The 26718-nt window shown below is 48.4% G+C and overlaps 1 protein-coding gene across 3 annotated transcripts in view; it reads left to right on the forward strand.

The window, feature by feature from the left end:
- The window catches only part of CDC14A (cell division cycle 14A), a 285279-nt gene that overhangs the window by 42100 nt on the left and 216461 nt on the right, over positions 1-26718 (forward strand). The gene's annotated exons all lie outside the window — the stretch shown is intronic.

Raw genomic sequence — 26718 nt, forward strand, 5'->3', positions numbered from 1 at the left:
ATGAGGGGCAGCTGCCCCGGGCCCAGGGAGGAAGAGCCGGTCTGGGCAGTGCACGACGCCAGGGTGGGCAGCAGCAGGGAAGATGAGGATGCCCGGCCGGCACTGGAATCGGGGTGAGCAGCAGCAGCGGCCAAATCCGACAGTCGGATTTGGCTCAAATCCGACAGCCAGATTTGGCAGTTTACTGAATAGTGCATTGTCGGCGCTTGTCGGAAAGGATCCGACACTTATTGAATATACCCCATAGGGTTCAAGAACTTGGTAAATATTAGGGTATAATGAAGAACTTGGTAAGAGAGAGGTTAGAGACTTGTGGTTTATGCTATGCAATAACATTACCAAACATACTGAAGTAGGCTGCACCGTGTACCAGGGTACTGTAGCTTGTTTTCCTTATATTGTTACCTGTGTACTAGAGTTAGAAATAGGTAATAGTAACATAGGTCATCTAATAAGAGAAGCAGGACACACTTCTGTCTGCTATAGGTTCTATGCTACGTTTATAAAAGGTTACTTATGTCACCTTAGCATGTTTGTTGAATGATAGAGAAATAGTGACTGCAGAAGGACAACTTGCCCATGTAGTGTGTTCTCTTTACTGTTATGTTTAAAGAAGGATATTTGGCTTTAAAAAAACTTTTGGAAATGTGAGCAACTTTAATATTACATTCTGTAGCAAGACTTTTCATTTACATGATTCCCAGCCAATATAGCTGTCAGTAATCACGTGATCGGGTATAAATGTTTGAGATGCTTGTACCACAGGGGTAGCGTCTAGTTTCCCTTTGTGGAGAGGACCTTTCCCATAACCCCCTGGGTCCATGTCACAAACTATTTGGAATAGTAACCTGTGGCGAGCGAAGCAGAGCGGAGCGAGACACAGAGCCCGAAGCGTGGCGAACGTCCAATGGTGCATAGAAAACAAAACAAAACCTCATACGAAGGGAGAATGGAGAAAACATTTAGGTGCTGTAAGGGCGGAAGTTCTGTCCTGCCCTCTCGTTATGTCACTTCCAGGTACTGATCACGAAGGTAACATAGACACAACCGTACCAATGGGGTGTTTATGTAATTCTTAGAACCCAGAAAAATAATAACAAATCAATGGTAATTTCTCTGACGTCCTAGTGGATGCTGGGGACTCCGTAAGGACCATGGGGAATAGCGGCTCCGCAGGAGACTGGGCACAGCTAAGAAAGATTTAGGACTACCTGGTGTGCACTGGCTCCTCCCACTATGACCCTCCTCCAGACTTCAGTTAGAATCCTGTGCCCGGCTGAGCTGGATGCACACTAGGGGCTCTCCTGAGCTCCTAGAGAGAAAGTATATTTTAGGTTTTTTATTTTACAGTGAGATCTGCTGCAACAGACTCACTGCAGCGAGGGACTAAGGGGAGAAGAAGCGAACCTACCTAACTGGTGGTAGCTTGGGCTTCTTAGGCTACTGGACACCATTAGCTCCAGAGGGATCGACCGCATGGAACCGGCCATTGGTGTTCGGTCCCGGAGCCGCGCCGCCGGCCCCCTTACAGAGCCAGAAGCAAGAAGAATCCGGAAAATCGGCGGCAGAAGACATCAGTCTTCACCAAGGTAGCGCACAGCACTGCAGCTGTGCGCCATTGCTCCTCATACACACTTCACACTCCAGTCACTGAGGGTGCAGGGCGCTGGGGGGGGGGCGCCCTGAGAAGCAATAAATACACCTTGGCTGGCAAATATATCACAATATATAGCCCCAGAGGCTATATATGTGATAAATACCCCTGCCAGAATCCATAAAAAAGCGGGAGAAAAGTCAGCCGAAAAAGGGGCGGAGCTATCTCCCTCAGCACACTGGCGCCATTTCTCCCTCACAGCTCCGCTGGAAGGAAGCTCCCTGGCTCTCCCCTGCAGTCTACACTACAGAAAAGGGTAAAAAAGAGAGGGGGGGGGGGCACTAAATTTAGGCGCAATATACATATAGCAGCTATAAGGGGATATAATTTAGTTAATCCCTGATTTATATAGCGCTCTGGTGTGTGCTGGCTTACTCTCTCTCTGTCTCCCCAAAGGGCTTTGTGGGGTCCTGTCTTCTGTCAGAGCATTCCCTGTGTGTGTGCGGTGTGTCGGTACGGCTGTGTCGACATGTTTGATGAGGAGATTTATGTGGAGGAGGAGCAGGTGCCTATAAATGTGTTGTCACCCCCTGCGGGGCAGACACCGGAGTGGATGGACTTGTGGAAGGAATTACGCGAAAGTGTCGACTCCTTACATAAAAAATTTGACGACATGCCAAATGCGGGGCAGCCGGCTTCTCAGCCCGTGCCTGCCCAGACGTCTCAAAAGTCATCAGGGGCTCTAAAACGCCCGCTACCTCAGATGGCAGACACAGATGTCGTCACGGATACTGATACCAGTGTCGACGACGAAGAGACTAATGTAATGTCCAATAGGGCCACTCGTTATATGATTGAGGCAATGAAAAATGTTTTACACATTTCTGAGGTGACCCCAGGTACCACAAAAAAGGGTATTGTGTTTGGGGAAAAAAAACTACCAGTAGTTTTTCCCCCTTCTGAAGAATTGAATGAAGTGTGTGAACTAGCGTGGGCTTCCCCCAATAAAAAATTGGTAATTTCAAAAAAATTACTAATGGCGTACCCTTTCCCCCCAGAGGATAGGTCACGTTGGGAAACACCCCCTAGGGTGGATAAAGCACTTACGCGCTTATCAAAAAAAGTGGCACTGCCGTCCCAGGATACGGCCGCCCTAAAGGAACCTGCTGACAGAAAGCAGGAGGCTCTCCAGAAAGCTATATATACACACACTGGTATTATACTGAGACCAGCTATTGCCTCAGCATGGATGTGCAGTGCTGCAGCTGCATGGTCAGACTCCCTGTCAGAAAACATTGACACCCATATTAAAGACGCTGTCTTTTACATAAGAGATGCACAGAGGGATATTTGCCGGCTGGCATCAAAAATAAGTGCACTGTCCATTTGTGCCAGGAGAGGGTTATGGACCCGGCAGTGGACAGGTGATGCAGATTCTAAAAGGCACATGGAAGTTTTGCCTTATAAGGGTGAGGAGTTGTTCGGGGATGGTCTTTCAGACTTAGTGTCCACAGCAACAGCTGGGAAGTCAGCATTTTTGCCACATGTCCCCTCACAACCAAAGAGAGCACCGTATTATCAGGTTCAGTCCTTTCGCCCCCAAAAGAGCAGACGGGGTAGAGGCGCGTCCTTTCTGCCCAGAGGCAGAGGTAGGGGAAAAAAGCTGCAACATACAGCCACTTCCCAGGAACAAAAGTCCTCCCCCCGCTTCTTCTGCTAAATCCGCCGCATGACGCTGGGGCTCAGCAGGCGGAGCCAGGTACGGTGGGGGGCCGTCTCAAAAACTTCAGCAATCAGTGGGCTCGCTCACAGGTAGATCCCTGGATCCTTCAAGTGGTATCTCAGGGGTACAGGCTGGAATTCGAGACATCCCCCCCCCCCCCCCCCCCGCCGTTTCCTCAAATCTGCCTTACCAACGTCTCCTTCAGAAAGGGAGGCTGTGTTAGAGGCAATTCACAAGCTGTATTCCCAGCAGGTGATAGTCAAGGTGCCCCTACTTCAACAAGGACGGGGTTACTATTCCACAATGTTTGTGGTACCGAAACCGGATGGTTCGGTGAGACCCATTTTAAATTTGAAATCCTTGAACACATATTTAAGAAGATTCAGGTTCAAGATGGAATCGCTCAGGGCGGTTATTGCAAGCCTGGAAGAGGGAGATTACATGGTATCTCTGGACATCAAGGATGCTTACCTGCATGTCCCCATTTACCATCCTCACCAGGAGTACCTCAGATTTGTGGTACAGGATTGTCATTACCAATTCCAGACGTTGCCGTTCGGCCTGTCCACGGCACCGAGGGTATTTACCAAGGTAATGGCCGAAATGATGATACTCCTTCGGAAAAAGGGAGTTTTAATTATCCCATACTTGGACGATCTCCTGATAAGGGCGAGGTCCAGAGAGCAGTTGTTGGTCGGCGTAGCATTATGTCAGGAGGTGCTACACCAGCACGGTTGGATTCTGAATATTCCAAAGTCTCAGCTGGTTCCGGCGACACGTCTACTGTTCCTGGGGATGATTCTGGACACAGTCCAGAAAAAAGTGTTTCTCCCAGAGGAGAAAGCCAAGGAGCTGTCATCTCTAGTGAGAGGCCTCCTGAAACCAAAACAGGTGTCGGTGCATCATTGCACGCGAGTCCTGGGAAAGATGGTAGCTTCCTATGAAGCGATTCCATTCGGCAGGTTCCATGCCAGAACCTTTCAGTGGGACCTGTTGGACCAATGGTCCGGATCGCATCTTCAAATGCATCGGTTGATAACCCTGTCTCCAAGGACCAGGGTGTCTCTGCTGTGGTGGCTGCAGAGTGCTCATCTCAGAGAGGGCCGCAGATTCGGCATACAGGACTGGGTCCTGGTGACCACGGATGCCAGCCTTCGGGGCTGGGGTGCAGTCACACGGGGAAGAAACTTCCAAGGACTTTGGTCAAGTCAGGAGACTTCCCTACACATAAATGTTCTGGAACTGAGGGCCATTTACAATGCCCTAAGTCAAGCAAAGCCCCTGCTTCAAAACCAGCCGGTTCTGATCCAGTCAGACAACATCACAGCAGTCGCCCATGTAAATCGACAGGGCGGCACAAGAAGCAGGACGGCTATGGCAGAAGCCACAAGGATTCTCCGATGGGCGGAAAATCACGTGTTAGCACTGTCAGCAGTGTTCATTCCGGGAGTGGACAACTGGGAAGCAGACTTCCTCAGCAGGCACGACCTACACCCGGGAGAGTGGGGACTTCATCCAGAAGTCTTCCAACTGATTGTAAACCGTTGGGAAAAGCCACAGGTGGACATGATGGCGTCCCGCTTAAACAAAAAGCTAGAAAAATATTGCGCCAGGTCAAGAGACCCTCAGGCGATAGCTGTGGACGCTCTAGTGACACCGTGGGTGTACCGGTCGGTTTATGTGTTCCCTCCTCTTCCTCTCATACCCAAGGTACTGAGGATAATAAAGAAAAGAGGAGTAAGAACTATTCTCATTGTTCCAGATTGGCCAAGAAGGTCTTGGTACCCGGAACTTCAAGAATTAATCTCAGAGGACCCATGGCCTCTGCCGCTCAGACAGGACCTGCTGCTGCAGGGGCCCTGTCTGTTCCAAGACTTACCGCGGCTGCGTTTAACGGCATGGCGGTTGAACACCGGATCCTAAAAGAAAAGGTTATTCCGGAGGAAGTCATTCCTACGCTTATTAAAGCTAGAAAAGATGTAACCGTACAACATTATCACTGCATATGGCGAAAATATGTTGCGTGGTGTGAGGCCAGGAAGGCCCCAACGGAGGAATTCCAGCTAGGTCGATTTCTGCACTTCCGACAGTCAGGGGTGACTATGGGCCTAAAACTGGGTTCCATTAAGGTCCAGATTTTGGCTCTGTTGATTTTCTTCCAAAAAGAACTGGCTTCACTGCCTGAAGTTCAGACATTTGTCAAGGGAGTGCTGCATATTCAGCCTCCTTTTGTGCCTCCAGTGGCACCGTGGGACCTCAACGTGGTGTTGGGTTTCCTAAAGTCACATTGGTTTGAGCCACTCAAAACCGTGGATTTAAAATATCTCACGTGGAAAGTGGTCATGCTTTTGGCCTTGGCTTCGGCAAGGCGTGTGTCAGAATTGGCGGCTTTGTCATGTAAAAGCCCCTATTTGATTTTCCATATGGATAGGGCAGAATTGAAGACTCGTCCCCAGTTTCTTCCTAAGGTGGTATCAGCTTTTCACTTGAACCAACCTATCGTGGTGCCTGCGGCTACTAGGGACTTGGAGGACTCCAAGTTACTGGACGTAGTCAGGGCCTTGAAAATTTATGTTTCCAGGACGGCTGGAGTCAGGAAGACTGACTCGCTATTTATCCTGTATGCACCAAACAAGATGGGTGCTCCTGCTTCAAAGCAGACTATTGCTCGCTGGATTTGTAGCACAATTCAGCTTGCGCATTCGGTGGCTGGCCTGCCGCAGCCTAAATCTGTAAAAGCCCATTCCACGAGGAAAGTGGGCTCTTCTTGGGCGGCTGCCCGAGGGGTCTCGGCTTTACAACTTTGCCGAGCTGCTACTTGGTCAGGGGCAAACACGTTTGCAAAATTCTACAAATTTGATACCTTGGCTGAGGAAGACCTTGAGTTCTCTCATTCGGTGCTGCAGAGTCATCCGCACTCTACCGCCCGTTTGGGAGCTTTGGTATAATCCCCATGGTCCTTACGGAGTCCCCAGCATCCACTAGGACGTCAGAGAAAATAAGATTTTACTCACCGGTAAATCTATTTCTCGTAGTCCGTAGTGGATGCTGGGTGCCCGTCCCAAGTGCGGACTGTCTGCAATACTTGTATATAGTTATTGTTAACTACAAGGGTTATTGTTGAGCCATCCTTTGAGAGGCTCTGTTGTGTTCATACTGTTAACTGGGTATATTATCACGAGTTATACGGTGTGATTGGTGTGGCTGGTATGAGTCTTACCCGGGATTCAAAATCCTTCCTTATTGTGTCAGCTCTTCCGGGCACAGTATCCTTACTGAAGTCTGGAGGAGGGTCATAGTGGGAGGAGCCAGTGCACACCAGGTAGTCCTAAATCTTTCTTAGCTGTGCCCAGTCTCCTGCGGAGCCGCTATTCCCCATGGTCCTTACGGAGTCCCCAGCATCCACTACGGACTACGAGAAATAGATTTACCGGTGAGTAAAATCTTATTTATACCTATACTTCCAACTCTGCATCTCCTGTAAATAGTGATTGATAAAATGTATCAACAGTCATTGTAGTTAGTGGTGAGTCCTCCTTGGGGGGTTTCACCACTACTAACCAATCAGCAGCAGCAGAGCAGCTTTCCCACTTTATTGCCTTTTAGATTGAGGACAGTCTGTTTTGATTAGAAACTATCAGGCAACCCTGCCTATCAAACCACCAAATTTGTTATTATTTCCCTAGCAGGAAGCATATTAGAGGTTTTCCCCCTCTGCAGTATTTTTTTTTTTTTTAAATGTGGACATTACAAATCTTAATGCTGGATACCAGGGCATGCTGGTGCATGTAGTTCTGGCAGCTGTCGGTGTGTTGGCGCGTGTATTTCTACAAATGCCAGCATGCCCAAACAGTGTAGGCATGCCACTGCTTGCTGGGAGCTTGCCCAGGTAGTTGTGCACTTTTATTTTATTTTTTGAACTTTTATTTTGCAGGCCTGGCTACCCTAGGGAATTCAGGCAAATTCTGAATTGGATAGAGCCAAATAACATTAAAGCAGAGATTTTCAACCTTTTACAACTCGCACACACTGAACAAGATTTGAATATTTCCAAGGCACATATAAATATAATGGTGATGCATGGTGCAGTTGCGTGTCCTAGGATGTCATGTCGCAGCTTTTCCATAGGTAACGCCTGAGCCAGATCTGAGAAAGCCAGAAGAGCCAACACTGCCCGGGCCCAAAATTAGAACTGGCTCTGCAACCACTAAACCAACCAGTATTGATCGTTCCAGGGCCTCAGTAGTGGCCAAACACTGATGAGCCTGGCCCTGCTTCTATGGTGGCACACCTGGAGACTGCTCAGGGCACACTAGTGTGCCACGGCACAGTGGTTGAAAAACACTGCATTAAAGGATCAATCCAATTAGCCGCGATGATCTTGCGGGTTCGAGTCATTGCGACAGCAGGTGCACTTTACCGCGGCTCGAATTTGCACAGAAGTGCTCACCACCCCATAGAGGTCTGAGCAATTTTGTGCGAATTGGAGTTCAGCACCCAAAGGGTGCCGTTGCCGGCGCTGAAATGCCGTGGCAAAGGCACGTTGCACCATTTACAGCTAATTGAATTAATTCCCATGCTATGACTTTCTTTTTTCTAATCTCAGCAGCCCAACCAGTCCTAGTCTAGTGATGATGGCGGCTTTCATGTGACCACTTCTAGGCCAGGCTATGAGCTCTGGTTGTGCTGGGAACATTTGGAGGGCATGCACTGTTTTTTTACAATTATTGAATTATACAGATGTAACCATGCTTATCTTACTGCGATGTGGCTTGTTGCATGCTGCATGCCGTGCCAGGCTGAGACTATTGGCATCCAGCGATCTTTTCATTAATTCCTTTAGGAATTAATGGAGCAATCGCCGGCTGCCAATAGTCGCAGCCTGGCATGCCATGCAGCAAGCCATGTTGCAGGATGCTGCATCGCAGCAAAGATGAGCATGACTACATCTGTAGTTGCCAAAGGGTTGAGAACTCGCTACAGATACTTCTCTTGACAGGCATATCTGCAGATATCTGAACCACTGTGTCAGGAAGCGCAAGTCGGGGATATACATTTTTTGTTAAAATGTACAGTACAAAAAATGTACGTTCCTCTTAAGGGGGCTTTCTCCGGCAGGGTCCACAGGTTATCCACAGGATAACATTGGGATATGATGACGCGACAGCAGATTTGCACCAAACGGCCAAAGCTTTCGGCCTCCCAGCATGCAACGGGCCCGTCCATGTATCCCCGCCTCCTGGCTCAGGCAAAACAGTTTTCTCTTATGTCCTAGAGCAGGCATTCCCAACCGCGGTCCTCAAGGCACACTAACAGTGCAGGTTTTAGTTATATCCAGGCTTGAACACAGGTGACTTAATTAGTACTTATTTTGATTTAACCATCTGTGCTGAAGCCTGGATATCACTAAAACCTGCACTTTTGGTGTGCCTTGAGGACCGTGGATGGGAATGCCTGTTCTAGAGGATACTGGGGTTCCATTTAGTACCATGGGGTATAGACAGGTCCACTAGGAGCCATGGGCACTTTAAGAATTCGATAGTGTGGGCTGGCTCCTCCCTCTGTGCCCCTCCTACCAGATTCAGTTTAGAAAATGTGCCCGGAGGAGCCGGTCACGCTTATGGAAGCTCCTGAAGAGTTTTCTGCATTTATTTTATATGTTTGTTATTTTCAGGCAGGGCTGGTTGGAACCAGCCTGCCTGCTTCGTGGGACTTAAGTGGTGGGGGGCGGGGAACGGCCCAACCTCTTGAAGGGTTAATGGTCCCGTTCCCCGCTGACAGGACACTGAGTTCCTGAGGGAACTATTCGCAAGCCCCACCACGGCGAGCGTACATTCCCGCAGCACGCCGCCACCCCTAACAAAGCCAGAAGAAAGAAGAGTGGTGAGTACTAAGCCGGCGTCCCGACTAGTGGGTTGCCGGCCATTATGGTGGCACAAGGGTGCGGAGATGCACGGCTTCTAACCGGGGCGGATTGCGTCTCCAGACACAGTACTCATCTGCGTCTCAGTACACTGTACACGGTACCCACACTGGCAAAAACAACCTTAAAACGGTTTTCATCCCATTTTAAGCAACAGATTACCTCAGCCAGTATAAAAAAAGTGGGAAGACCGTGCGCCATTGAAGGGGCAGGACTTCACTATGAGAGGATCCAGCAGCTCACCAGCGCCATTTTCCCTCTGCAGTGGACACAGACGCTGACTGACAGGGACGCACAGCTCCTCTAGTGTGACTCTAGATTACCTCAGCGGTACCAGGGGGTCAAAGCGGGGGGGAACGATTATTAGTGTACTAAGTCCCCTATCAGGGTACTTAGAGTGCGACCCGGCTAAGCTTGGCATTAGCGATAAGGGCGTGGTGGAGGCTCGCTCCAAATTACGCTGTGTCTCCCTGAAGGGCTCATTGTGGGTTTATTGTGCTTAACCTTTTCCTGTGTGTGTTTGTGTGCTGTCACTTTTACATTATGTCAGGCAAAGAGTGTGTTTCTTGTACAGCGGAGTGTTCCTCTTCACCAGGGGGCTCACTACTGGGTACTCAGGGCAGTGCACATTCCCAGAATAGCGGGGCTGAATTGGAATGGGTTAATTCCATTAAGGGAATGATCTTAAATATTTCTACAAAGCTATTCGCAATGAGAAAGAGACGCAATAATTAAGACAGACTGTGGACGAGTTGATGAATAGAGACTCAGTACCCAAACCAGCGTCTCAATCCCCTCCCATTTGTCCGCAAAAACGATCTCTGACCCATATTCTGCAGTCTGACGCTGACACGTCAGACATGGAGGAGGGTGAGGTGGATTTGGTGGGGGGGGGATACTACTCTGTTACAGGGAATAGATGCTCTTATAGAGGCTATTAGAGATGTTCTGCAAAATCCTCATAAGGTGGTGAGGAATCTTATTTTAATGTAAAAAAGAAGTCCTCCGTCACATTTCCTGCTTCAAAGGAATTGAATACCCTGTTTGAAGAACCGTGGGTTAATCCTGATAAAAAATTTCAAATCCCTAAAAGGTTGCTTTCATCTTTTTCTTTTCTTCTGGAGAATAGGAAAAAATGGGAAAATCCACCGATAGTGGAAGCATCAGTCTCTAGGCTGTCACGTAAAATTGTATTGCCTGTCCCTGGTGCAGCCTCCCTGAAAGATACGGCTGATCGCAAAATTGAGACTACACTCAAATCATTGTACACAGCTGCTGGGGTGGCCCAAAGACCCACTATTGCGTGGATCACAAACCCATTGCTAAATGGTCAGGTAACCTAATTGAGGGGTTAGATTTCTTGTCTAGGGGATATGATGTTTTACTCCTGCAGCATATACAGGACTCTGCGAACTTTATGGTGGAAGCCATAAAAGAGATTGCTTTGCTTAATACACGCACCACCACTATGGCAGTGTCAGCACGCAGGGGATTGTGGCTACACCAGTGGACTGCTGATGCGGACTCCAGGAAAGGCGTGGAAGGCCTACCATTCACAGGAGAGGCCTTGTTTGGAGACCAACTAGACAAATGGATCTCCACAGCTACTGCGGGTAAGTCTACATATCTTCCTTCCGCAGCTCCCAGCCAGGAAAGCTTATTCAGCTTCAAATTTACAGTAATTTCGGACAGCCAAGTTTAATGGAAAATCCAGAGGTGCTTCTTCGGCCTCCAGAGGCGCAAGAGGAAAACCACGCAAACCAGCAACTGCAGGTGTTCAGGAACAGAGCTCAGGCTCTGCTTCCTCAAAGCCTTCAGCATGACGGTGGACTGCGAGGCCTAAAGGTCTGTCAGTTGGGAGCCCGACTACAATTCTTCAGTCACATCTGGTCAAGTTCGTGCCGGGATCCCTGGGTAATAAATCTTATTTCCCAGAGCTACAGAGTGGAGTTCCAAGAGCTCCCACCTCACTAATTCTTCAAATCAGGCTTACCAGCTTCACAAGAGGTAAGTATAACTTTACAGCAGGCTATCCAAAAACTGGTACAGACTCAAGTCATTGTTCCAGTTCCACCTCATCTACACAACAAGGGGTACTATTCCAACTTTTTTGTAGTACCAAAACCGGACGGATCGGTACGACCAATTCTGAACCTCAAGTCCTTGAACCCGTTCTTAGGAGTGTTCAAGTTCAAGGTGGAGTCTCTGAGAGCGGTGATCTCAGGTCTGGAAGTAGGGGAATTCCTTGTGTCTCTGGATACCACGGATGCGTACCTTCACATTCCGATCTGGCCGTCTCACCGGGCTTATCTACGGTTTGCACTACAGGACTGTCACTACCAGTTCCAGGCCCTTCCATTTGGTCTCTCCATGGCACCGAGGGTGTTCACCAAAGTGATGGCAGAGATAATGTTTATACTCCGCAAGCAGGGAGTGAACATAATTCCGTACCTGGACGATCTTCTGATAAAGGCGCCATCCAGGGAGAGGTTGCTGGACAGCATTGGCCTCTCAACCAAACTTCTCCAGGATCACGGGTGGATTCTGAACCTTCCAAAATCTCACAGAGCCAACACGGAGGCTCCCATTCCTGGGAATGATACTGGACACGGAGTCGCAGAAAGTGTTCCTTCTGTTGGAAAAGGCATTGGTGATCCAGTTGATGGTTCGAGATGTCCTGAAGCCAACCCGGATATCGGTGCATCTGTGCATTCGCCTTCTGGGGAAAATGGTGGCCTCTTACGAGGCGCTTCAATACGGAAGGTTTCACGCAAGACCCCTCCAGCTCGATCTGTTGGACAAATGGTCTGGATCTTCACATGCACCAGAGGATTCTTCTGTCGCCAAAAGCCAGGATCTCCCTTCTGTGGTGGCTACAGACCTCACACCTCGTCGATGAACGGAGGTTCAGAATTCAGGACTGGATCCTGTTAACCACGGACGCAAGCCTCCGAGGTTGGGGAGCAGTCACCCAGGTGCAGTTTCAAGGAAGATGGCCAAGTCAGGAAGTTGTCCTTCCAATCAACATTCTGGAACTCAAGGCCATATACAATGCCCTTCTGCAGGCCTCTTAGCTTCTTCAGGATCGGCCATTCAAGTCCAGTCGGACAATGTAACGGCAGTGATGTACATAAACCGACAGGGCGGAACGAAAAGCAGAGCAGCAATGTCAGAGGTGTCAAGAAATCTCTTCTGGGCAGATAGAAACGCTGTGGCCTTGTCAGCGGTCTTCCTTCCGGGAGTGGACAACTGGGAAGCAGACTTCCTCAGTAGACACAACCTGCACCCGGGGGAGTGGGGCCTTCATCCGGAAGTGTTCAGGTGCTTGACACGTCGGTGGGGATATGCACAAATTAACATGATGGCCTCTCGTCTCGACAAGAAGCTCAAGCGGTATTGTTCCAGGTCGTGAGACCCACAGGCAGTGGCGGTAGACGCTCTCCATGGATCTATCAGTTGGTGTACGTGTTTCCTCCACTTCCTCTGATCCCAAGAATTCTCAAAAGAATAAAAAGGGAAAAGGTTCAAGCAATACTCATTGCTCCGGACTAGCCAAGTAGGGCCTGGTACGCGGACCTACTGGAGATGCTCCTCGAAGATCCGTGACCTCTACCTCTTCGCGAGGATCTTCTGCAACAGGGCCCGTTCGTCTATCAGGACTTACCGCAGTTATGTTTGACGGCATGGAAGTTGAACGGCTGATTCTAGCCAGAAGAGGGATCCCTAACAAAGTTATCCCGACTGTGATCCAAGCCAGGAAGGGGGTAACGTCTAAACATTACCATCGTATTTGGAAGAAATACGTCTCTTGGTGTGAGAGCAGAACTTATTCTGCGGTGGAATTTCACCTGGGACGTTTCCTGCTTTTTCTGCAGGCAGGTGTGGATGTGGGACTACGTCTGGGCTCCATAAAAGTCCAGATTTCGTCCTTGTCCATTTTCTTTCAGAAACAATTGGGTTCTCTCCCTGAGGTCCATACGTTTTTGAAAGGTGTTCTGCGCATCCAACCTCCCTTTGTGCCTCCCACGGCACCTAGGGATCTCCATTTGGTGCTGCAGTTCCTCCAATCGGACTGGTTTGAACCATTACAGGAGATGGGCGTAAAATATCTTACATGGAAGACCGTCACACTGTTGGCCTTGGCTTCAGCAAGACATGTGTTAGACCTGGAGGCTTTGTCTCACAAGAGCCCCAATTTAATTTTCCATGAGGACAGAGCTGAACTCCAGTATCCTCTAGGATGTAAGAGGAAATAGGATTTTAATTAGCTACCGGTAAATCCTTTTCTCGTAGTTCCTAGAGGATACTGGGCGCCCGCCCAGTGCTTCGTTCTTCCTGCTGTTACTTAGTTAAGTATTGTTGGTTCAGCTGTTGCTGTTCCTATTTAAAGTTGGGTTAGCATAGATTTCCTATGTTTGTGTGTGCTGGTTCGGAATCTCACCACTTTCTTTATCTATCCTTCTCTCAAAGTATGTCCGTCTCCTCTGGCACAGTTTCCTAGACTGAGTCTGGTAGAAGGGGCATAGAGGGAGGAGCAAGCCCACACTATCAAATTCTTAAAGTGCCCACGGCTCCTAGTGGACCCATCTATACCCCATGGTACTAAATAGAACCCCAGTATCCTCTACGAACTACGAGAAAAGGATTTACCGGTAGGTAATTAAAATCCTATTTTTTGTTTGGTGCGGTAAGAGTCGAACGATGGTCAATGGGCTGCTGTTTTTTTTTTAGCAGCCATAAGCTTTCTTATTTTCTTTTTATAGTCTTACCATTTTTTGAGCTGTCTTTCTAAAAAGCGTCTTATACGTACCTTAGAAAGAGTTGCTCCAACAACTCCTTGCCAGGTCGTGACAACACTTATCCAGTGCTGTTTCGGCAGGCGTCTTGCAGACGTTACAAGGCTGTGGCTGTAGCACGGGGAGAAGGTAAGGCATTGGTTCCACTTAGATGGGGAACACGGACACAGCTGCACTGTTTTGGAAGGAGACTATCAAACAGTCGCTGATGCGGCGGCCACCTAGGGTGCACCAGCGCTAGGCCCTAGGGATCATAGGCTCCAGGGGTAGTATGAGGCCGCGATCTCTAGGGTTGATGTCGGTAGTGGGGACGCTCCCTTGGTCGTCCCTCTCCCCAGTTCATGACCAGTTTCTTCCGAGTCTCTAGCCATGAACTGATTTCCCTCTTCCTTCTGAGACGCTGTGTATCTAAGGGGACCCAGTCGCAGCATAGGCGGCTGTGTGACTGGTGCGTCAGTGTTCACTTGGACGTCTGTGTTCACTGTAGGTTCACAGGGCGAGTGTGTACACTAATAGCGTCTGGATCCACTCAGCGTTCACTAACGTATTGATCACTCCTGGAAGTGGGGTGAGTCTCCCTGCATCCCACTCTGCTGAGTTGGGTAATACAGCACTAAGTTTCTATCTACCTTTGAGTACGAATAGTTGGATAAGTGCCTGATGCATATGAGTCTGATAGCTATTGCTGTTGTTTTCTTTCGCTATGTGATTGAATACGGTTAAATCCTATATAAGGTATTGCAGTAAAATGTTTCTCCTACATACTTGAAATGTATTTGTAGTTGATTATGTGCTCATATTGCTTATTATACTAATGTATAACCTGTGACTGATTGTTAGTGTGATTGCTGACTTTTACTTTAATTCTGTCAGTTTTTCTGTGTATTCCGATCCTCAGTGCTGGTGCAAAGCAGGGTAGGGTCGGATTGTATGTCACTTTAACAAAATTTAAAGTGATTACAGTCACAAATTGTGTAGTTAACACTGTACAAGTGTGTGCGGCAAGGGTCAGGAAAATGCACTCACAGCAGCACCAACACTAATTTCATGTTTGTCTTGCAAAGCTGGGTTAACCTCTCAGGATCTGGTTAAGAATGGTTTGTGTGTAAATTGTTTTAGCTTTCACCAAAGTCTCTTGAAAAATCCAAGACAGACACAGGTGCAAGTGGATCCCCCATGGGCTTCTTTTGCACAGACATTATCCAGTATAGCTGAGCGGATAATGCCAACTTCTGTACCAGGTATAGGTTACACTATTAACCCTTACATGCAGCATTCCACCTGGGGTTTATTACATCTAGCAGGGGAAGCAACAGCCTCTCAACAAAAATAGGCTGAAAGGCTGTTGGTAAGTAAATCACATAGAAATAAAACAACATCTTCACAGTCTACACATGTTTCAGATGAGGATTCGTCAGAGGATGAAGACTCATGACACTCTTGTTCTGCATACAGGGATGAGGTGAAAGGCCTCAGTTCAGTGGACATATCAGAGCTAAATAATGTAATGAAAGTCATTCTATCCTTAGAGGAGGCAGCAGAGCATGTGTTAAAATTTAAGGCACCTGTGTTTAAACGTCCCAAAACAGTTAGTACTGTGTTTCCTGGGTCAGAACAGCTGACGGAAATTATGCAAGAGGCTTGGGTTAAGCACAATAAAGTTTAGAATTCCAAGGAAATGGAATTCCAATTATCCTCTTCCGGCTGGGGACTGTTTAAAAAGGGAGGTGGCTCCCAAAGTAGATACGCATGCCATTCGATTGGTGTGAAAATCTACATTACCATTGCCTTCAACAACATTAAATGATGTTACGGATAGGAGAGTTGATGGTTTTCTTAAAACCATTTTTTCCTTGTCTGGGGCAATCATAAGACCAGCCATGGCTTCAGCCTGGATGGCGAAAGCAGTGGCTGCCTGGGCTGATGCAATGGAGGAGGATCTATCAATGACATCTAGAGAGCAAAAATATCATATTGCACATATCAAACAGGCAGCAATGTTTATGAAGCAGCCTTGGATATGGGTACAGTTGCCTCTCAAGCATCAGCTTCAGCAGTAGCCACTCACAGAGCAGTTTGGCTGCGTACATGGAAAGCTGACTCAGAATCCAAAAAGGTTCTGGAGTCTTTGCCTTTTGCTAGAGATATTCTTTTTGGTAAAGAATTATCCACTATTTTGGAGTCAAAAGCAGACTCCAAGAAAGTGAAGTTTCCTTCCACACACAAATTCAAGCCTAGTATCCCAGCCTTTCGGCCCTTTTGGTCTCAAGGAAAAGGAAAAGGTGATGGCAAACCGTCCCAATACAACAAGTCTGGTAAGACTAAAAAGAATTGGGCTAACTCGAGGGCATACATTGAGACTGGAGGGGGGGAGGTTCAGGGGAAATTTAAGGAAAAATTACTTCACAGAAAGGGTAGTGGATAAGTGGAATAGCCTCCCATCAGAGGTGGTAGAGGCTAAGACTGTAGGGCAATTTAAACATGCTTGGGACAGGCATATGAATATCCTTACAAAGAATTAAGGTTAAAAAAGGGTTGAGATTGCCTAAAGGATAAAATAAAAAAGGGGCAGACTAGATGGGCCAAGTGGTTCTTATCTGCCGTCAAATTCTATGTTTCTATGTTACCAGAGGACCGGCTTCCAAATCAGAAGATAAGCCATCAGCTTGATGGTGCGGGCTTCCACCTGGGGGACCCCAGGGTGGGAGGCCGACTTCTTCAGTTTGCACAGATCTGGCAGCAGTCTACCACAGATGCCTGAGTGCAAGAAGTGGTATCTCTCAGTTATGCATTTGCTTTCAAGAAACACCCTCATCAAAGATTGTTTTGTACCAGCCTGTCTTCAGTGGAAACGAAGGCCAGGGCTTTGCTAGAGGCAGTTCAGTAACTTCTTCAGACAGGAGTAATCATCCCAGTTCCTCCTGCGCAACGAGGACAGGGTTTTTATACCAACCTGTTTCTAGTCAAGAAGCCAAATGGGTCGTTCCAGCCCATACTCAATCTCAAAGCACTGAACAAGTACATTTGGGTGCCTTTGTTTCATATGGAGACTTTACGTTCCATTATTTTGGCCATGGAGCCGGAAGAATTTATTGTATCCCTGGATATACAGGATGCTTACCTACATGTTCCTATAGCACTGTCCCATCAGCGCTATCTCAGGATTGCTCTCCTCCAGCAACACTTTCAGTGTCAGGCCCTACCATTTGGATTGGCCACAGCTCCCAGAGTATTCACCAAAATTATGGTGGTAATTGCATCTTATCTCCGTCAGCAAGGGATAAGGATTTTTCCATACCTCGACAACTTATTAATCCTTGCACAGTCTCAGGAATTGCTCCAGTGTCATCTGCAACAGACAATAGTTTGTTTGCAGAGACATGGTTGGCTCATAAATTGGGCAAAGTCATCTCTGATTCCGTCACAATGGATGACTCATTTGGGGGCTGTGCTGGAATCAGGACTTCAGAGAGTATTTCTGCCTCTGAACAAAATATCCAAAATTCAGTCAAGGATTCAGGAACTGCTACACAGTCAAAGAGTATCCATTCACGCGGCAATGCGTGTGATGGGGTTGACGGTGTTGACATTCAACATGGTGGAGTATGCTCGGTTCCATTCGAGGCCTCTGCAACGTCTGATCCTTTCCAAATGGAATGGTTGTCATCAGACAATAAAAACGCAGACTATAGTCCTTCCTCTGGGAGTAAGGAGGTCATTAGCCTATTAGCTACAGACATCCTGTCTGGACAAAGGGAGACCCTTTTGGATATCAGATTGAGACATTCTGACAACGAATGCCAGTCTTCAAGGCTGGGGAGCAGTGTTAGGAAGGAGTTGCTTCTAGGGGCAGTGGACCAAGGAAGAAAGTTGTCTGCCAATAAATATATTGAAAATTCGGGCCATATATATGGCACTTATTCAGGCAAAGGACATCCAACAGGGGAAACCAGTCCAAATCTACTCAGACAGTGCAACGGCGGTAGCGTACCTCAACCATCAGGGAGGAACTCGCAGCCAGTATGCAATGAAGGAGGTACAGTAAGTCACACATTAAAGTGAGCAGAAATTCATCTTCCAGCCTTGTCCGCAGTATTCATTCCGGTAATCCTAAACTGGGAAGCGGATTTTCTCAGTCAACACGCCATTCATGCAAACGAATGGGCTTTACACCCAGAGGTCTTCCAAATTCTGGTAGACAAATGGGTATTACCGGAGATAGATCTCATGGTGTCACCCCAGAACAACAAAGTTTCCGCATACAGGTCAAGAACAAAGAATCCCAAGCGATCTTTGTGGATGCCCTGTCAGTGAGGAGGGACTTTCATCTAGCCTATGTCTTTACTAAGATGAAGGAACTATGCTAAGAGCAAGGAAACCTTCCTCAGCTCGCATTTATCACCTATATTCAGTGGTGCAGTGACCAAAAATTTTACCCTAGGGCGTTCAGAGTTTCCAGAGTCCTGGCATTTCTTCAAGCAGGAATGGACAAAGGTCTACGGGTGGCTTCCTTGAGAGTGCAAGCGTCAGCATTAACTGTATGGTTCCAAAAGAAAATTGCTAACCTACAGGATGTGCGCACTTTTTTCCAGGGAAGTCTGCGCATTCAGCCTCCGTTTGTTCCTCTTACGGTGCCTTGGGACTTAAGTTTAGTCCTAAAGGCTCTTCAAGTTGCCCCATTTGAACCACTTAAATGAGTGGATCTTAAATGGTTGACAGCTAAAGCCTTCTTTTTACTAGCTATTGCCTCAGCTAGAAGAGTATCAGATTTAGGGGCATTGTTATGTCGCCCTCGTTTTCTGATTTTTTTTATCCTGGTAGAGCAGTTCTCAGAACCAAATCAGGGTATCTTCCTAAGGTGGTGTCTGAGTTCCACCTTAACGAAGAAATTGTAGTCCTGGCCTTCCACGGGCCGGACCTTTCCACGGGAGATGCATCGTTGGACGTAGTCTGGGCCTTAAGGATCTACGTAGATCGTACCAGTGCTATCAGAATGACAGATATTCTCCTTGATCTCTACGGGTTTCACAAGAGAGGATGGCCTGCTGACAAGCAGACACTGGCGAGATGGCTTCGGATGACAATTTCAGAAGCATACTCTCAAGCTGATCTCCCTGGTCCGGCTAATGTCTCTGCTCACTCTACTCGTGAGGTAGGTCCGTCATGGGCAGCACAACATGGTGCTTCTGCAGAACAGATATGTAAGGCAGCCACATGGTCTTACATTAACACATTCATTAGACATTATGCCTTTGATACCTTTGCCTCTCAGGATGCTGAATTTGGGCGAAGGATTCTCCTGTCCAATCAGGAGCGTCCCCACCACTAAATTGTTTTGGGACATCCCAATGTTATCCTGTGGATAACCTGTGGACCCTGCTGGAGGAATATTCGTTATGGTAAAACCGTTGATAACGGTATTTCTCCTAAGTCCACAGGATCCACAGGGATCCCACCCTGACTCACCTGATTTGAGGACCCTTTCACTCACTAACCTCTTCCTTCTTGTATGGAAGGGTGTGCATGTGTGTTCTTCTCGCCTGATTAGGGCTCTCTATGATGCTCCTGCCTTGAGCTTTGGAATACAACGGATTTGCCTGTGCCAGGAGGCGGGGCTATATGGACAGGACCGTTGCATGCTGGGAGGCCAAAAACTTTGACTGTTTGGTGCAAATCTGCTGTCGCTTCATCATATCCCAATGTTATCCTGTGGATCCTGTGGACTTAGGAAAAATACCGTTATCAACGGTAAGTTCTTACCATAACGAATATTTTGTCCATCTCTAAATGACCCCTGAACTGGGCACATCCTTGGTCAGTGTGGCCACACATTTTTGACCACATTGCACTGATCTGGTCATCTGGGGATTTTCTTTTTTTTTTCTGAAAACCTAATCAATGCAGTGTTGCCAGTATATAAATAAAAGCATCGCAGTACAGTCACACATTTCAAACAATCCAACTGAATCTGATCTGAAGAGGCTCATTGACTGTTCTATTGGATATATTCAGACGACAATACATTTCAGGAAGTCGGATGTTGTTTTCTCCCAGCATGCATTATGATATCAAGTTGAAATGGTGCCAAGCATAATGAAACCATTGGATAGACAATTGGTTGCTGTCACTAAGCACAGATCTCATTGTCTGGCGGCGGCTGAGCAATAGTCTAGGAGCATAAATAAGAGTGGAAAATAAGATTTTACTTACCGGTAAATCTATTTCTCGTAGTCCGTAGAGGATGCTGGGACTCCGTAAGGACCATGGGGAATAGACGGGCTCCGCAGGAGATAGGGCACTTTAAGAAAGCTTTGGATTCTGGGTGTGCACTGGCTCCTCCCTCTATGCCCCTCCTCCAGACCTCAGTTAGGGAAACTGTGCCCAGAGGAGATGGACAGTACGCGGAAGGATTTTTGTAAATCTAAGGGCGAGATTCATACCAGCCACACCAATCACACCGTATAACTTAAGATAAACTTACCCAGTTAACAGTATGAACAACAACATAGCCACGGTATCACTGAAAACTATAACATAACCCTTATGTAAGCAATAACTATATACAAGTCATGCAGAAGAAGCCCGCACTTGGGACGGGCGCCCAGCATCCTCTACGGACTACGAGAAATAGATTTACCGGTAAGTAAAATCTTATTTTCTCTAACGTCCTAGAGGATGCTGGGACTCCGTAAGGACCATGGGGATTATACCAAAGATCCCAAACGGGCGGGAGAGTGCGGATGACTCTGCAGCACTGATTGAGCAAACAGGTGGTCCTCCTCAGCCAGGGTATCAAACTTATAGAACTTTGCAAAGGTGTTTGTCCCCGACCAAGTAGCTGCTCGGCACAACTGTAATGCCGAGACCCCTCGGGCAGCCGCCCAAGAAGAGCCCACTTTCCTAGTGGAGTGGGCCTTAACCGATTTCGGTAACGGCAATCCTGCCGTAGAATGCGCCTGCTGAATCGTGTTACAGATCCAGCGAGCAATAGTCTGCTTTGAAGCAGGGGCGCCAACCTTGTTGGCCGCATACAGAACAAACAAAGCTTCAGTCTTCCTGATCCGAGCCGTTCTGGTCACATAAATCTTCAAAGCCCTGACTACATCCAGGGACTCGGAATCCTCCAAGTCCCTTGTAGCCACAGGCACGACAATAGGTTGGTTCACATGAAAAGATGAGACCACTTTTGGCAGAAAGTGAGGACGAGTCCTCAACTCTGCCCTATCCACGTGAAAAACCAAGTATGGGCTTTTATGCGATAAAGCCGCCAATTCTGAAACACGTCTCGCCGAAGCTAACGCCAACAACATGACCACTTTCCACGTGAGGTATTTCAACTCCACAGTTTTAAGTGGTTCAGACCAAGGTGACTTGAGGAATCGTAACAACACGTTAAGATCCCAAGGCGCCTCCGGAGGCACAAAGGGAGGCTGAATATGCAGCACCCCCTTCACAAAAGTCTGTACCTCAGGAAGAGAGGCTAATTCTCTTTGAAAGAAAATGGATAAGGCCGAAATCTGGACCTTTATGGACCCTAATTTTAGGCCCAAGGTCACTCCTGTTTGAAGGAAGTGAAGTAGACGGCCCAAATGGAACTCCTCCGTAGGAGCAGCTCTGGCCTCACACCAAGAAACATATTTCCGCCATATACAGTGATAATGTTTCAACGTCACGTCTTTCCTAGCCTTGATCAGGGTAGGAATGACTTCCTCCGGAATTCCTTTTTCCGCTAGGATCCGGCGTTCAACCGCCATGCCGTCAAACACAGCCGCGGTAAGTCTTGGAACAGACATGACCCCTGCTGCAGCAGGTCCTGCCTTAGAGGAAGAGGCCACGGATCTTCTGTGAGCAACTCTTGCAGTACCGGATACCAAGTCCTCCGTGGCCAATCTGGAACAATGAGGATTGTTCTGACCCTGCTTATTCTTACAATTCTCAACACCTTGGGTATGAGAGGAAGAGGAGGAAACACATAGACCGATCTGAACACCCAAGGTGTCACCAGAGCGTCTACCGCTACCGCCTGAGGGTCCCTTGACATGGCGCAATACCGCTTTAGCTTTTTGTTGAGACGGAACGCCATCATGTCTATTTGAGGCAGGCTCCACCGATCCGCGATCTGTGCAAAGACTTCTCGATGAAGTCCCCACTCCCCCGGATGCAGGTCGTGCCTGCTGAGGAAGTCCGCCTCCCAGTTGTCCACCCCCGGGATGAACACAGCTGACAGCGCGCTTACATGGCCTTCCACCCAGCGTAGAATCCTGGTCGCTTCTGCCATGGCCACTCTGCTCCTTGTTCCGCCTTGGCGGTTTATATGAGCCACTGCCGTGACATTGTCTGACTGAATCAGAACCGGTCTTCTCCGAAGTAAGTTCTCCGCTTGACGCAGGGCGTTGTATATGGCCCTCAACTCCAGGACGTTGATGTGGAGACAAGTTTCCAGGCTTGACCAGAGACCTTGGAAATTTCTTCCCAGTGCCACTGCTCCCCAGCCTCGGAGGCTTGCGTCCGTGGTCACCAGGACCCAGTCCTGAATGCCGAACCTGCGACCCTCTAGAAGGTGAGCACTGTTCAGCCACCACAGGAGAGATCCCCTGGTCCTGGGAGACAGGGTGATCCTTTGATGCATTTGTAAATGGGACCCGGACCACTTGTCCAAGAGGTCCCATTGAAAAGTCCTCGCATGGAATCTGCCGAAAGGGATGGCCTCGTATGAAGCCACCATCTTCCCCAGGACCCGCGTGCACTGATGCACTGAAACCTTCTTTGGTTTCAATAGGTTCCTGACCATGGTCATGAGTTCCTGAACCTTTTCGATTGGAAGAAAAACCTTTTTCTGGTCTGTGTCTAGGATCAGGCCCAGAAAGGTCAGACGCGTTGTAGGAACTAGCTGGGACTTCGGTATATTGAGAATCCAGCCGTGTAGCTGCAACGTCTTCATGGACAGAGACACGCTGTCCAGCAACTTCTTCCGAGATCTCGCCTTTATTAGGAGATCGTCCAAGTATGGGATAATTGTGACCCCCTGCCTGCGCAGGTGCACCATCATTTCCGCCATTACCTTGGTGAAAACCCTCGGGGCCGTGGAAAGCCCAGACTGCAACGTCTGAAATTGGTAGTGACAGTCCTGCACTGCAAATCTCAGGAACGCCTGGGGGGGGGGGGGGGAATATTGGAACATGAAGGTATGCATCCTTTATGTCCAGGGACACCATCCAATCCCCCCCCCCCCCCCACAAACAGGGTTGAATAATATCCCTCTCCCTGCTGGAGATGAGGAACTGTGACAATCACCTGTTGAACATACAGTTTTTGGATTGCTGTCAACACTGACTTCCTCTCTGACGGGGAAGTCGGCAGAGACGATTTGAAAAACCGACGAGGAGGCAAGTCTTCGAATTCTAGCCTGTATCCCTGAGCAACAATCTCTACTGCCCAGGGATCCACCTGCGATTGAACCCAGACGTGGCTGAAAAACCGAAGACGAGCCCCCACCAGATCTGCGTCCTCCCGGGAAGCCCCAGCGTCATGTGGTGGACTTTGCAGACGCAGGGGTGGACTTCTGCTCTTGGGAACTAGCTGTGTGCAGCTTCTTTCCCCTGCCTTTTCCTCTGGTAACAAAGGACGATCCCCACACCTTCTTGTTTTTATTGGAACGAAAGGACTGCATTTGATAATGAGGTGCCTTCTTAGTATGCTGCGGGGGGACATAAGGTTAGAAATTAGACTTACCAGCCGTAGCCGTAGAGACAAGGTCAGAGAGGCCGTCTCCAAACAACTCCTCCCCCTTGTACGGCAAGGACTCCATGTGCCGCTTAGAATCGGCATCTCCCGTCCACTGCCGGGTCCACAGGAGTCGCCTAGCAGAAATAGACATAGCATTTATTCTGGAGCTTAATAAACAAATGTCTCTCTGAGCATCTCTCATATACAAGGCAGCATCTCTGATATGCTCTATGGTAATTTGAATGGCATCCCTATCAAAGGTGTCAATCTCCGCAGATAAGGAATCTGTCCATGCCACAACCGCACTACAAACCCAGGCCGACGCCATAGCTGGTCTAGCAATAGTACCGGAGTGAGTGTAAATGTGCTTCAAGGTAATTTCCTGCCTGCGATCAGCCGGTTCCTTGAGGGAAGCCGTATCCTGAGAAGGCAGTGCCACCTTTTTGGACAAGCGTGTCAGCGCCTTGTCCACCTTTGGTGAAGATTCCCAGCGTATCCTATCAGTTTGTGGAAAAGGATACGCCATAAGAATCCTTTTGGGAACTTGTGGTCTCCTATCTGGAGAGTCCCAAGCCTTTTCGCACAATTCACTTAATTCAAATGATGATGGAAAAGTGACTTCAGGCTTTTTCTCTTTATACATGTGTACCCTCGTGTCAGGGACAGGGGGTTCCTCAGTAATATGCAAAACCTCTTTAATGGCCATAATCATGTACCGAATACCTTTTGCCACCTTCGGCTGTAATTTTGCATCTTCATAGTCGACACTAGAGTCAGAATCTGTGTCGGTATCTGTGTCATCGATCTGGGATATGGTGCGCTTCTGAGACCCCGACGGGCCTGGCACCACAGGGACAGGCATGGACTGGGTACCTGACTGATCCCTAGCTTCTGCCTTGTCTAACCTTTTATGCAATAGATTGACATTTGCATTCAAGACATTCAGCATATCCACCCATTCCGGTGTCGGCGTTGCCGACGGCGACCTGACATGCAAACACTCCCCCTCCACAGTAAGCGAGCCTTCCTCGTCAAACATGTCGACACACGCGTACCGACACACTTCACACACACACAGGGAACCCCTTTTCTGAAGACAGTATCCCTGTCAAGGCCCTTTGGAGAGACAGAAAGAGAGTATGCCAGCACACACCCCAGCGCAATAACCCTGGAGACCAACACAAAATGTTTTCCCCCAGCAGTGCTGTGTAATATGTAAACCGCCAATTATGTGCCCCCCCCCCCTCTCTTTTAAGCACCCTTTCACCGTGTGTAAGCAGGGGAGAGTCCGGGGAGCTTCCTCTCAGCAGTGCTGAGGAGAGAAAATGGCGCTGGTGAGTGCTGAGGGAGAAGCCCCGCCCCCTCGGTGGCGGGCTTCTGTCCCGCTCAAACTTAGTAAAATATGGCGGGGGCTCTTTTATATACATGTACAGAGCCCACCTGTACATGTATATAGTCTTTTTGCCGTGCAGAGGTTTATATTGCTGCCCAGGGCGGCGCCCCCCTGCGCCCTGCACCCTTACAGTGACCGGAGTGTGTGAGGTGTATGGGAGCAATGACGCACAGCTGCAGTGCTGTGCGTTACCTCAGTGAAGCTGAAGGCTTCTGCCGCCTGAGACGTCTTCTGACTTCTGTACTTCTGGCTCTGTGAGGAGAACGGCGGCGCGGCTCCGGGGGTGGACGCCCAGTAAGAACCTGCGTTCACCCCCTCTGGAGCTAATGGTGTCCACTGTCCAGTAGCCAAAGAAGCAGAGCCTATCTTTGACAAGAAGGTCTGCTCCTCTCTCCTCAGTCCCTCGATGCAGGGAGCCTGTTGCCAGCAGTGCTCCCTGTGAAAAAGTAGTAAAAAGTAGAAAGAAAAATCCAAACAAAAATGCTTTCAGGCAGAGAACTCTGGAGAGCTCTCTGCAGTGCACCCATCTTGCTCTGGGCACAGTGTAAAACTGAGGTCTGGAGGAGGGTCATAGAGGGAGGAGCCAGTGCACACCCAGAATCCAAAGCTTTCTTGGGGTGCCCTATCTCCTGCGGAGCCCGTCTATTCCCCATGGTCCTTACGGAGTCCCAGCATCCTCAAGGACGTTAGAGAAAGATAGGAAGAAGCAATCAGAAGAGAGTCAGAGGAAACACTACTCTTAGCAGTTATTGCAGCAGGTGTAATCTGATAACAACCCACAGCATGAGACAATTACGGGCATTCTGCAGAAACAATGCATCTACCGTAATTGTATATACAGATTCCCATGAAGATCTGTGTAAAAGCTAACTATTAGGAGTAACGCTATTTTTAGCATTGTACAGTGGTATTATTTACAATGTTGTATTCTGCTCCTCATGTAAGTTGGGTATTTCAGGTATTCAATTACTGTCCTGTTTTACCATGTCAACACATTTACAGTCCGCAGTGTGTAAAAAGTGTTTTTTTAAATGACAGAATTGAATTACTTTCTCTATCGTCCTAGTGGATGCTGGGGTTCCTGAAAGGACCATGGGGAATAGCGGCTCCGCAGGAGACAGGGCACAAAAGTAAAGCTTTCCGATCAAGTGGTGTGCACTGGCTCCTCCCCCTATGACCCTCCTCCAAGCCAGTTAGATTTTTGTGCCCGGCCGAGAAGGGTGCAATCTAGGTGGCTCTCCTAAAGAGCTGCTTAGAAAAGTTTAGCTTAGGTTTTTTATTTTACAGTGAGTCCTGCTGGCAACAGGATCACTGCAACGAGGGACTTAGGGGAGAAGAAGTGAACTCACCTGCGTGCAGGATGGATTGGCTTCTTGGCTACTGGACATCAGCTCCAGAGGGACGATCACAGGTACAGCCTGGATGGTCACCGGAGCCGTGCCGCCGGCCCCCTTGCAGATGCTGAAATAAGAAGAGGTCCAGAATCGGCGGCAGAAGACTCCTCAGTCTTCTAAAGGTAGCGCACAGCACTGCAGCTGTGCGCCATTTTCCTCTCAGCACACT

Source organism: Pseudophryne corroboree, chromosome 9 (assembly GCF_028390025.1).
Source record: "Pseudophryne corroboree isolate aPseCor3 chromosome 9, aPseCor3.hap2, whole genome shotgun sequence".
Classification (NCBI taxonomy): Eukaryota; Metazoa; Chordata; class Amphibia; order Anura; family Myobatrachidae; genus Pseudophryne; species Pseudophryne corroboree.